The following is a 12,094-nucleotide window of genomic DNA, read 5'->3' as shown; positions in this document are numbered from 1 at the left end:
AAAATATTTTAGCATTTTTTGGACCCGGCCTTATATTTTAGTGTTTTCTACAAATGTTTCCCGACTTAAAAGTTGTTACCAGTAAACATTTCTTGATGTATTTATTTGATCTGACTTTAGGTAGGTTTACTTTACCACTTTGACAACATGATGTGTATATTCTTCATGGTTTTTTTTACTTAGAAAATAAGTTGCTTTGCATAACTGGCAAAAATTATTCATCTCCCCAAGTGATTGTGCACCTGGATTCCTTACTGTGAAACCAGGCCTCTCTTCTACTCTTCTCATAAGTATAAGTCTCCTCCTACTGTTTTCAATAATTCTCCTTTAAATTCAACAAATTTTCTTTTCTTCCATCAAAATTGTTCAGATTTGCTTAAAACCTCCTAAATATTACAAACATTAATATTTACTCCACAAAAGCTGGTGAGTTTATTTTTATATACAGCTGTTTTTGTTTTTAAATTTTTTTAAACGTAATTCTTATGGAGAAAATGCGACCTGTGAGAGCGTCTCGTGTCCTTAAAGGTAAGAGATTTTGAATTCTAAAACCTTTATGCAAAACTACGAACTGAGACGAATTATTTGACACCTTAAACATAAAATCGGTCCAGATATAACGGAGAAGTTTTTTTTTTTCACAAAAAACATCCCTCACGTATTAATATAAGAGATTCTAGACAAATTCAATGTTATTTTGAGTGTAAAGACATTTTTTAGCGAATTTCCCATGTAGGGAATAGGCTATTACCGTAGTACTCATGGTAAGACCTGGACCCCGGACCGATTTACTTTTTCGTTTTGAGGTCCCTAGAGGCCAAAAACACCATCCGTTCAAATTCATATATATAAATATGTGTCCGTTAGCGCGATAACTCGAGCAAAACTCATCCGATTTTGATGAAATTTGGTACAAACGTGTACACCTACGTTTATTCGAACGAGTTCGCGAACCAGCATGATCCGACTATGGGAACAGGTGTTTATAGGGGGTTTTATGGGGTAAAAATTGGTTTTTCCCATTTTTAACCCTAAAAACTTAAAATTTTACATTTTCTTTCCAAACCATTTTGTAGAGCTTAAAAAAACAAATAATTTAGTATAGCCTACTGAAGCGTTATTATGCGCCTAATGGTTGCGGAGAAAATTCAAAAAAACTGTAAATTTAAAATTCCCATGTTATTCTTATGGAGAATAAGTTAACTGTTGTAGTTTGCTTGTTTATGAACATATTTTGATCAAATTTGGAAAATGCATTCATTTCATTCTAAACTATTAACATTTTACAAAAAAAAAACACATTTTTACCCTCCCTGTTGCAGCAAACCTGAGTACTCGTTAAATTAATGTTATTTAAATAGGGAATAAATGTGATATTTTTAAGGAGACATTTTTGTGTAAATCCAATCAAGCAAATGGAAATTCGCTTAGTCTGCAGGTTTGCTGCGGCGGGGGTATTTTATTGATTGTGTTCTCTCCTAACAACGTTGAAACGACACATAGACTTTGAAATCGATTGAAAAAGATAAGAGACTACACTCACGAACAACTTGCTCATTAAAAATGTATAAAATGACATAACGCAAAACTGTGATATAATTTTCAGGATTGGTTTTGGTATTAAACAGGTGACTTTCTTCACAGTTTATTTTCATTCGCTGACTAAGGAGCAGTCAGGACCATATTGTGTTTTCTGTTCTGTTTACTTTAGCGCTGCTATTTCGGTGACGGTATCACCGCCCTCAGTTTTTGGAGAACACGTAAATCACAGATATACCTAGTTGGAACCTGTTATCTTGTCAAAGTTGCTGATCTAGTTTATGTCAATAATAAATAATTTTACGTAAGTTAAAATCAAATTTGTGCTGTTATAAATAAAAAAGTTAACACAACGCTGTACGTAACAACAATTTAAAGCTTGACTGGTGTACTGTGCATTACAAATATATACCACAGAAAACATATTACTATAACCATGTTTTCTGTGTATATACTGACGTTACTGACAACCATAGATCTCTATGTTGTATTGTATAGAGATCTATGCTGACAACCGAAGTTATGCTTCCTGACTGAAAAATAAACAACAAAACTGTGCTTTATATAACGAAAGTTGGCAACAATGCTGTGCTTTAAAACAATAAAACTAGCGACGATTATGTGCTTTTAAACTACAAAATTGGCAACACTGCTGTGTTTTTAAACTAGGTTTATACAATTGGCAAAAATGCTGTTCTCTAAAACTATAAGATTTTCAACAATGCTTAGAGTAGGCCTAACTATACAATTGGCAACGATTTTCGCAATGTTTGCAACAATGCTGTGCTAGTATATTTTCTTGAAGTAGCATGTTTTGTCTATTTTACTACTTTTAAAATTGTACTAATTTCAGGGTTCACAGTTGTTTTTATTTTACTACCTGGTAAAATGTGATGCTAAACTATTTTAAAGCGCTCAAACTAGTAGCATGACGTCTATGAAATACACCAAATGCAAAAGTTTAATAAAGTACGTTGTTTGTTTTATGGAGGTTTAGAGGGTGACGCAAAACGTCAATGGTTTGGTATTTACTTGGCATTTGCCTTGGACTGACCATTTAATGGCCGACAACTAAACGACTAAACCCAGAACAGAAGCTACTAGGCCTACTGTATGAGTCTAGTCAATTCGGCGTCCGTATTTTATCGATCTCGGCAATCTCGTCGCGCCGGCACAGCTGACAGAACAGGGAATCCCGCCAACACAACACTTGACTCGGCGGGGGATACTTGGTCGTACTAGGCCCTTTTTCATTTCAGTAAAAACACGATTGTAAAAACTGATATCGGTATAGGCCTTTTAAAAAACCAATTTTTTTTAACATGATTTTTAATAATTACTAATACTGACTTCATGATAACTGACTACTCCCGAATTAGTTTGGAAATTAGTTATTTGACAAGGACAAATTTGGGAGAGCGGTCAAACGCATACTTTTAGAACAAGCTCCCTACACTATGAAAGATTTTTTAAGTTGCCGATGGAATTAAGATACTGCTCTGTTACGTTTTAGTTCTTATAGTATTTAGAATTTAGTTTTATTTTATATTCTTGTGACGCTACAGTTTTTCTGTGCGAAATAAATTATGATTTGATGTGATGAGTTAGACCATGAGCAAGCTTTTTGTATAAACTGAGCCTGAATTAACTACAGTTGCAGGATTCACGAAGTGCGTCCAGTGGGGTCTTGGTGCATCTTATGTGAGGATTCAACCGAAGTTAACCTGTTTATCGTCATCATCAATTAGGCCTACACTACAAAGTATTTTGGTTACACTTTGGAAGTGTGGAAACTTAGCAAATAATGTTTACTGTTTTCCACAAGACCTTCTTTGGCAACTTTTACAAACGTGATACATACCAGTAACTCATAGGTTTCTTATTTCATCTTGGTATCGCTTTTTAGCGAATTTCCCATATAGGGAATAAGCTATTACCGTAGTACTCATGGTAAGAGCTGGACCCGGGACCAATTTTTTTTCGTTTTGAGGTCCCAAGAGGCCAAAAACACCATCCGTTCAAATTCATATATATATATATATATATATATATATATATGTGTGTGTGTGTGTGTCCGTTAGCGCGATAACTCGAGCAAAAATGATCCGATTTTGATGAAATTTGGTACAAACGTGTAAACCTACGTTTATTCGAACGAGTTCGCAAACCAGCATGATCAGACCATGGGAACGGGGGTTTATGGGGGCTTTTATGGGGTAAAAATGGGTTTTTCCCATTTTTGACCCAAAAAACATAAAATTTTGAAATTTCTTTCTAAACTATTTTGTAGAGCTTAAGAAAACAAATAATTTAGTATATTGAAGCGTTATAATGCGCCTAATAGTTACGGAGAAAATTCCAAAAAATAGTAAATTTAAAATTTCTATGTTATTCTTATGGAGAATAAGTAAACTGTTGTAGTTTGCTTGTTTATTAACATATTTTGCCCAAATTTGGAAAATGTTTTTATTTCTTACCAACTATTAACATTTTACATAAAAAACACTTTTACCCTCCCTGTTGCAGCAAACCTAAGTATGTTTTAAACTGATTCTTTTTAAATAGGGAATAAATGTGATATTTTTAAGGAGATATTTTAGTGTAGGGTAAATCCATTCAGGGAAATGGAAATTCGCTTAGTCTGCAGGTTTGCTGCGGCGGGGGTATTATGGTCTTGGTATAGCAACTTTATATTTGAAAATTTCCAGAAAAGTCCAATTTGGCGTTCCAAAAGAGTCCAACTCATGCAAATTCATGCAAATTATAGCAGATTTCTTTATAAATAAAATAAACAAAAGAAACCAATTATATGGTATGAACAGCTATTTTTAAATATGCCTACAGTAACCTGAATGGAAAAGTGCTCATCTGTGCACAAGAATCACTAAAACTTTAGCCTACACTTTGAAATTCACAAGATTCGGGCAATGAATTCAAACCACTATGTTTCGGGTCTCTTGTGCCAGTTTGAACTCATTCCCATTCAGGTAACCCTTGCTTTCCTCACAAAAAATCTTTAAACTTCACACTGTTAGACAAAATTAAGTTGGAATTTCATTTTATCTGGCACTGTACTCTGATAGTATTTTCAACTAGGCCTAAAGCATGTTTGAGTGGGGAATAAAGAACCAATACTTTTGTATTTCTTAGGCCGCTGTGGACCAGGGTTGCCACCTTAGGTCAGGGAAAAATCGGGACATTGCCCCCTCCCTTTCGGATTAACATAGGCTTAAATACGGGCATAAGGAACCAAAACCGGGACTGTGCCGGCAGAATCGGGATGGGTGGCAACCCTGCTGTGGACCCACTTACTCTTAGCTAGGCCTGCTATTTTATCAAAAGTCCTTAAATAGGTTATCAACAAGTAGACCTTTCTGCTCGGCTTGATTATGTAAAGGTTGTTATATGACATAAATCAGTATTTAACAGCAGCACATTCTGTTGGAGGTTTAATTTTATATGATTGTTTTCATTGTAAATTTGACTTCAACTGTAGGCTATATGGAAATGGAAAGTCTTCATCTATACATTGTAAATGGTCTAAGGTTCTTGAACAATGGCATGCTGACAGTAAATAAATGTTTCCAAAGAAACTGTTTAGGTACTTAATTCATTCTTTGGCATTTAGGTAGGTACGGTACTTAATTCATTCTCTGACAGAGTAAATTACGGTAATGCAAGATGAAATTTTTCCTCCCTGTTACAATTATTGTGAGGAAGAATACAGATTCAAGAAAGCTAGGCCTAAGTATATTTATTTGCGCTTTTTTAGAGTGTAGCCTACAAAGTAGAGCAGTTCTGTAAGATGAAACATCTAGTGAAAACTTGGCAGAATTCTCCCGTTCTTATCACTATTGCTATAGTAAGCAACCAAAACCAACTAGCAGCTCCTGAGTGAAATGGGAGGTTATATAAACTACACAATACCTGATGTTGTATTGCTTCAGTAAAACAAAAAGGAACCACATAGTAAAAAGTTGTTTAGAATTAAGTACCTACGGATTTGCCATGGAAAAATGTGTGAGAAACATGATGTAGGCCTAATGTAGCTGAGATGAACTTCAATTATGGATGAAGAGATTGAATTTCTGAGAAACTTCATGAGTATGAAACCTAAGAGTTCTGCAACATCACTGTGAGCCGATGTGTGCCAACAAGAAAAAGTCCTGAAGAAGATAAAACCACAGAAGGCCTGTGAGTAAGAATCAACTTGTTAGTATTAAGTATTCCATATGTATATGTAGTATTAAGTATCTTTTGTACTCTACCTATAGTATAGATTTAGTAAGATCCATGCGCTTTCCTACTTCAGCGTCATAGGGAGTGTTCCCGGGTGGCGGATAGGGGGATGGTCGGTGGATCTGCTTGTCCGTCCTACCAGCTAGGTCCGATGGACCCGCTGACCAGAAGTGCGGTCCTCCATTCATATTGGGGGTTGAGGCGATGGGTCCTTGTAAAACCAGTAACCAGGGTGCCCTGGTTAAATGTATCACCAACAGAATGACTTGGAAAGGATGGATCACAGTGAACAACAACCTAAACTGTGTCATCAGGACTTCAGATTTGAAGCTGGAATGTTCGCTCTCTGGCAGTGCCAGGTGCTGTGGAAATAGTAAGCAGGGAACTGGAAAAGTGCAAAATGGATGTGGTAGTCCTGGAAGAAAGAAGGTGGCCATTTAATAGCTAATCATTAACACTGGAAGTTTCATGTTATAGCCTACTATAATGGTAGAGATGATGGCATACATCAAGCAGGAGTGGGATTTGCTGTCAATATAAAGATTACATTATAGACTCTATCCATAGGCCTAACGAAACATGGGTGTCACCAGACAGAAAAACTGGAAATCAAATTGATCACATATTAATTCAGAAAAGACGAAGCAGAAGTATTTAGGCATATATGTTAAAAGCGTAAGAGGTGTTGAATGTGTTTCAGACGATTTTCTATTGCTTGCAAAAATAAGGCAAAGGCTATGCAAAGAAAAAAGGTAGATTAACAAAGTGGAAATGAAATTAGATGTTAACCAACTAAAAAAAAAGGATTTTGTACATTGAAACTAAGATATAGATTTCCGTCATTAATAGAAGAAACCCATGTTCCAAGAAGTTGATGATTTTTGTGATAACTTAATTTACCCTAAACTCAAGATATTTCAGTGGATGTCTCAAAAGAAGTCCTTGAACCCTTTAGTTAATAGATAAGGCCTTAAGGTTCAACCAAAGTTGTGAAAAAAATAGTCAAGGAGGGTAGTAGTAGTAGTAGCATTAAGAAAAATCCTCTGTTAAATAAACAGCATTAAGCTTATAGCTTATTTTTTAAATAAAATATAGAAGTTTTCAAAGTTCCGGATGATACTTTGGTATAAAAGTAAAGGTTTACAGCCAATAATAATATAGACTAGGTTCTAGGTAGCCTACATTAGTTGAGTACCTAACATACATACTTAGTTACACTAAATTTGGTTAAGTACTGTAAGTTTAACAAGAGTTGCCTACTAAACTCGTAAATCGTGATTCATTACTATACTTGATCAAGAACAATGAGTTATGCAAAAAAAAAAAACACCACACCTAGGCATAGGACAAATAAATTCTCCTGAATTCATGAACAAAGTTGAAAGGTTTTAAAGGTCCATGGTCAAAATAAAAATATAGCCTATTTAAAACAAACACCAATTTCAGAAAACTGCACCCTATCCGGCATAAGAACGAAACTAAAATCTACTCCTTTCTGTTAAAATTATGACAAAGAAAGTTAATATTTTATCAAAATAATCACAAAATTACAAATTGCTCTCTTGTTGACATGATATAGATACTTACTGAAACTCAGAATCTTCCCAGCTTAATCCATCAATTAAAAACAGACACAAATTCACCCACTCAAAACTGGCTATGAATGATTTACGATAAAAACAAGAAATAAACACTAATAAGTTAAATATTTATAATTTCAAATGAATGTTGCACTACAAACTCTACCGAATACCCCGTCTGACACTGACTGCGACTAGGACTAGACGTCATAGCTCGTACATAGGCAAGGCATTACAAAAATACGACGAGAATAGAATCAGCAGAATAGACCACGGGGGAAATTGTAAAACGAGCAGTTTAACCAACGCCACTCAATAACCCAATAACACTCCTCTCGATATATAAAAGTGAGTACTGTAATAGCATATTGGATTAATGATCAATGGTACTATCATAGACTAGTATGTTTTATTCTGCACATTCATGTAAAGACAGATGTATAGAATCATAAATAGGCCTATTTCTCTCATGTCTACTTTTAGTAAAGTAATTGTGAAGTTACCCTATTGTGTTTAATACAATTTTTTATGAACACAAAATTTTGTCAGATTTTCAGCATGGCTTTCGAAAGGGTCAGAGCACTATATCACTGCTGCAGCTGCTGTCAAATTTGTTCAAACTACTCTTGAAAAGCTTGATGAGGGTTGTAAAGTGGCAGCGCTTCTGCTAGACCTTTCTAAGGCCTTTGATCGGGTTGGGTTGACCATTCGATTTTATTGGCTAAACTATTTGGTTATTAATTTCCAGCATGGTTAGTGAGTCTGGTGGGATATTTTTCATTTCATTTTATTTCAATATCTTTATTCAATATTTGTAAATTGTACATCGAATAGTGTCAAATTCCTAACCTAGTAAATACAGTTATAAGCTAAAATTACAATGTATACATAATAAACAAACAACCAATAAAATCAGATTATTTGAGGAAACACCTCTTTAATGTCATCTCCCATGGCGTTCCGCAGGGCTCGGTCCTTGGGCCCCTGGTTTTCCTGGTTATGATGAATGATGTCAGTTACAATATCGATGGTGGTGCTGTTTGCTAAGCAGATGACACCACCCTCATATGCAAGAGTCAACATTTTGAGAATCTCAATGACGCCATAAGTGGTCCCTAGATTCGGCCGAAGACTGGTTCCGGGCCAATTACTTTTTATTAAACAGAGAAAAACACAAACCGTAGTTTTTACACTAAAGCATGTTGCTACAAACAGTGAACCTGTGAAATTATTATGAATAACACTTGATAGCAAACTCACTTGGAGTTCTCATATTTCTGGTGTGTGTAGTAAATTATCTGGAATCATGTGTTTGCTTAGGAATTTAAGCTATTTAGTTACAAAGCCATACCTTAAGCAGGCTTACAGTGTTTTTTTTTTCCAAGGAACCATTTTACTTTATGGACTGCGATTGTGGGGTGGAGCTGCTGATGTTAGTAGGGTTCTCTTGTCGCAGAAGAAGGCTATCCGCCTACTGGTACATTATGTTCTCGTTGCTACTAGCTGGTGCTGACTACCTTGCACACAGTAAACCACTGTTTATTAATGAGACCATCATGTCTATAGCTTATATGTATTTCTGCTTTTGCTTTCAGCTAAAAAATGCCAAGGTACTTTAGTCAGTAGAAAGATGTACACTGTCATTATATATATCATTATATATGTATATATTTGAACGTTATGAACTCCGAAACCGCTCACAGATTGTAATGAAACTTTCAGGCATTATTAAGCATTATTCAAGGATGGTTTGTGTGAAGTTTGGTGCAGATCCGTCAAAAGGGCTCCGCCCCAGTGGCTCTGGAGTTTCCCATGTTAACGTTATGAGTACTTTATATTTAAATGGAATTAAAGAATCTTAACAGCAGCTGGTTCAACTAAACAATTAGATTCTATGATGTTCAATAGCATTAAAAAGTTAATAGGTTTACCAACAGGGTGCAGTACTATTATTTTTTGTTAATTTATGAAAACAGCTAATTTGCAACCAAATGGTGAGTGAGCGTAGCGAACGAACTTCAACCTTGAGGCGAGTTATTATAGTGTAGCAAACGAGCTAAACCTGAGGGCAAGTGAGCTCAGCAAACGATCTCCAACCTAAATGTGAGTACGCGTAGCAAACGAACTTCAACCAGGACATGATTGAGTGATGCGAACTAGCTCATCTTGAAAATTGACGACCATTTGACATAAATAATAGAGATCGATGCATATAAAACCACATTAGGACAGAACGACGTCTGTCGGGCCAGCTGGTGATTGTATATATTGACTTAATTGTATTTTTTGACGATGCGCATTGCATTTTGTACAATGCTTAAAGGAAAATAAATCTTATTTTATTTAATTTCATTTCATTTCATTTGATGGAGTAAGGAGCGATTTCTATTACATAATTTTTAAATTTGTTTTTAATTTGATGTTGGGTTTTATATGATTTGGAAGAAAACGTAAAAACCTTCTTCCAGCACAGGTGGGCTTTTTATTTGAAAATAAAAGATGGTTGCGACTACTTTCTCTTAGGGCTTTTCCTCTTGTATTGTAGCATAAATGTGCGTTATCTGGTATACTTTCTCTCGCAATGAGAGCAGTTTCAAAAATGTATTGAGCAAAGACAGTTAGTATTTACAATTTTTAAAATGAATTTTAACACATTCATAATTTTTATGTACCATCATTGTTCTTAATGCCCTTTGCTGTAATTTTAAGATTCGAGTAAGATTTTTCTTTGTTGTAGCTCCATATAAAGATATACCGTATGAAACGTGGCTATGGTCAAGATAATGATATATTGTTTTCAAAGTGCACTGATATTACATAGAAAAGACATCTTTTTCAATGCAAATACCCCTGAATTTTTCTTTGAGCAAACATGATCGACGTGGTCCTTCCAGGTTAGGTGTTTATCAATTTTTTTACCTAAAAAATCAATTTTTTCAACTTGTTTGATTTCATCAGAATCCAAAATGATCAACGGTTCTATTTTGTTTCTACAAAACGAAATTTTGGACAATATGCATTTTTCTATTGCTTAGTTGAAAATCGTATACAATTATTTTTACTTTGGTTTATTTCGAGATTATTGGATAGTAAGCAATTTTTAATATTTGCAACTTCTATAAAGGTATCTATTTCGATGTGTTCTACTGTTTTTCCTGTAATTTTCAAGTTAATGTCATCAGCATATAAACACATATTTCCACAAGGTACACACGGCAGTGAATTTGTAATTTTATCAATGTAGCAAAGGAATAAAACAGGGCCTAGTATTGAACCCTGAGGGACATCAATGTGATTAGGTTTTATTTCTTATCTGTTTTTTACCAACCAATTATTATTTTTATTAGACGTGATTTCAACGTTTTGCTTTCTATCCGATAAATATGATTTGAACCACGACAAAATGTGACCTCTTACTCCCATATCTTCTAGTTGGAGTATTAGAGTTTGGTGACATACCCTATCAAAAGCCTTCGTAAGGTCCATTGATATTCCTATAACATTTTCGTGGCTATCAATATTGAATTTATTATACTTTCAAAAAAACTTGAAGCAGCTGTAATTGTTGATCTGCCTGAGCGAAAACCATGTTGGCCACCAAACAGAAGGTTGTTATTTTGTATAAAAGACACAAGCCTAATTTTCATTGCCTTTTCAAATAATTTTGCAATAACTGGCAGAAGTGATATTGGTCGATAGTTTTCTACGCACTGAGGGCCCCCTTTTTGAAAATATAAAAAATCGTATATAAAAATCGCAAACAACGCACTACAGTCTCTTTTGATGATGGCACGACAGTGAGAGAATATAGGTCTGGGTCTGAAACACGGGTTGGTGAAACATCAGGGGTCCCACAGGGCTCAATTATAGGACCTTTTTTGTATATAGTCTATTTAAATAGTTGGTATTGTCATGGATAATGTATTTGCATATACAGTATGTACGCAGATGACACTTGGGCTGTGCTGGGCAAACAATCTGGCGAATCTAAAAGCTTTATTAATAAATTTTGCTGAAGCTGCCAAAAGCTTATTTTTTTTAAATATATCTAAAGGTAAACTTAAGTAAGACACTGTTCTTGTAATTTTCTCAATTGGTCACAGTGTTCCAGCTCTTAGCATTGCATGTGAATATATGACTCTGGATGGCAATGATTTTTGTAAATTTCTTGGTAGGCTATATTTTTTGACAAGCATTTTAACATGGGACAAACACGTATTGATCATGTTGGTGCTAAGGCTTTGAGTGGAATTTCTCTGTTAAGAAGGCTGTCAGACTACTTGGACGATGAAATTTTAAGGGCTGTTTACTTTGGAGTGGTATATCCATATTATTTAGCTTATGGACTTGTCTTGTGAGGAGGTTCTTTCCATTCATATACCTACAGGATTTTTGTATTACAGAAGAGAGATCTACGTTTAGTTGCAAAGGTTAGCCCGAGGACTCCAAATAAAGTTATTTTTGTTTCACATAGTATTATGACTTTGTACGTAATACACTTTGTATACTTTGTACAAAATAAATTAGGTACATTCTCCTGAGGATACATGATTCACGATAAAAATATGATATCACGCTATAGCTTTGGCCGCTGCCTTTGAAGTGGCAACATCGCAAGTGGTGTTGTAACAGTTGTTTTGTTTGGAATCAGCTAATGGTATTTGTGTATTTTACTAACAATACGAAAGCTTGGTTACTGGACTATGCAAATATTGACTCAACTTTAAATGTACAAA

The 12,094-nt window shown here is 34.9% G+C and overlaps 1 protein-coding gene across 10 annotated transcripts in view; it reads right to left on the bottom strand.

Moving 5' to 3' along the window:
- The window catches only part of LOC128994791 (F-actin-monooxygenase Mical-like), a 135,420-nt gene extending 127,873 nt beyond the window's left edge, over positions 1–7,547 (bottom strand). For all 10 annotated transcript variants that reach the window (XR_008490918.1, XM_054419562.1, XM_054419561.1 and 7 more), the window contains exon 1: positions 7,366–7,547. The gene's annotated coding sequence lies outside the window, so the exon portion shown is untranslated. The remainder of the gene's footprint in view (positions 1–7,365) is intronic.
- Positions 7,548–12,094: the final 4,547 nt, after the last annotated feature.

The sequence above is a fragment of the Macrosteles quadrilineatus genome, unplaced genomic scaffold, assembly GCF_028750875.1.
Source record: "Macrosteles quadrilineatus isolate MER2022 unplaced genomic scaffold, UCM_ALF_1.0 Scaffold_5__1_contigs__length_97177068, whole genome shotgun sequence".
Classification (NCBI taxonomy): domain Eukaryota; kingdom Metazoa; phylum Arthropoda; class Insecta; order Hemiptera; family Cicadellidae; genus Macrosteles; species Macrosteles quadrilineatus.
The sequence above is the reverse complement of the archived record's forward strand: the minus strand, read 5'-3'. Positions and strand labels throughout refer to the sequence as shown.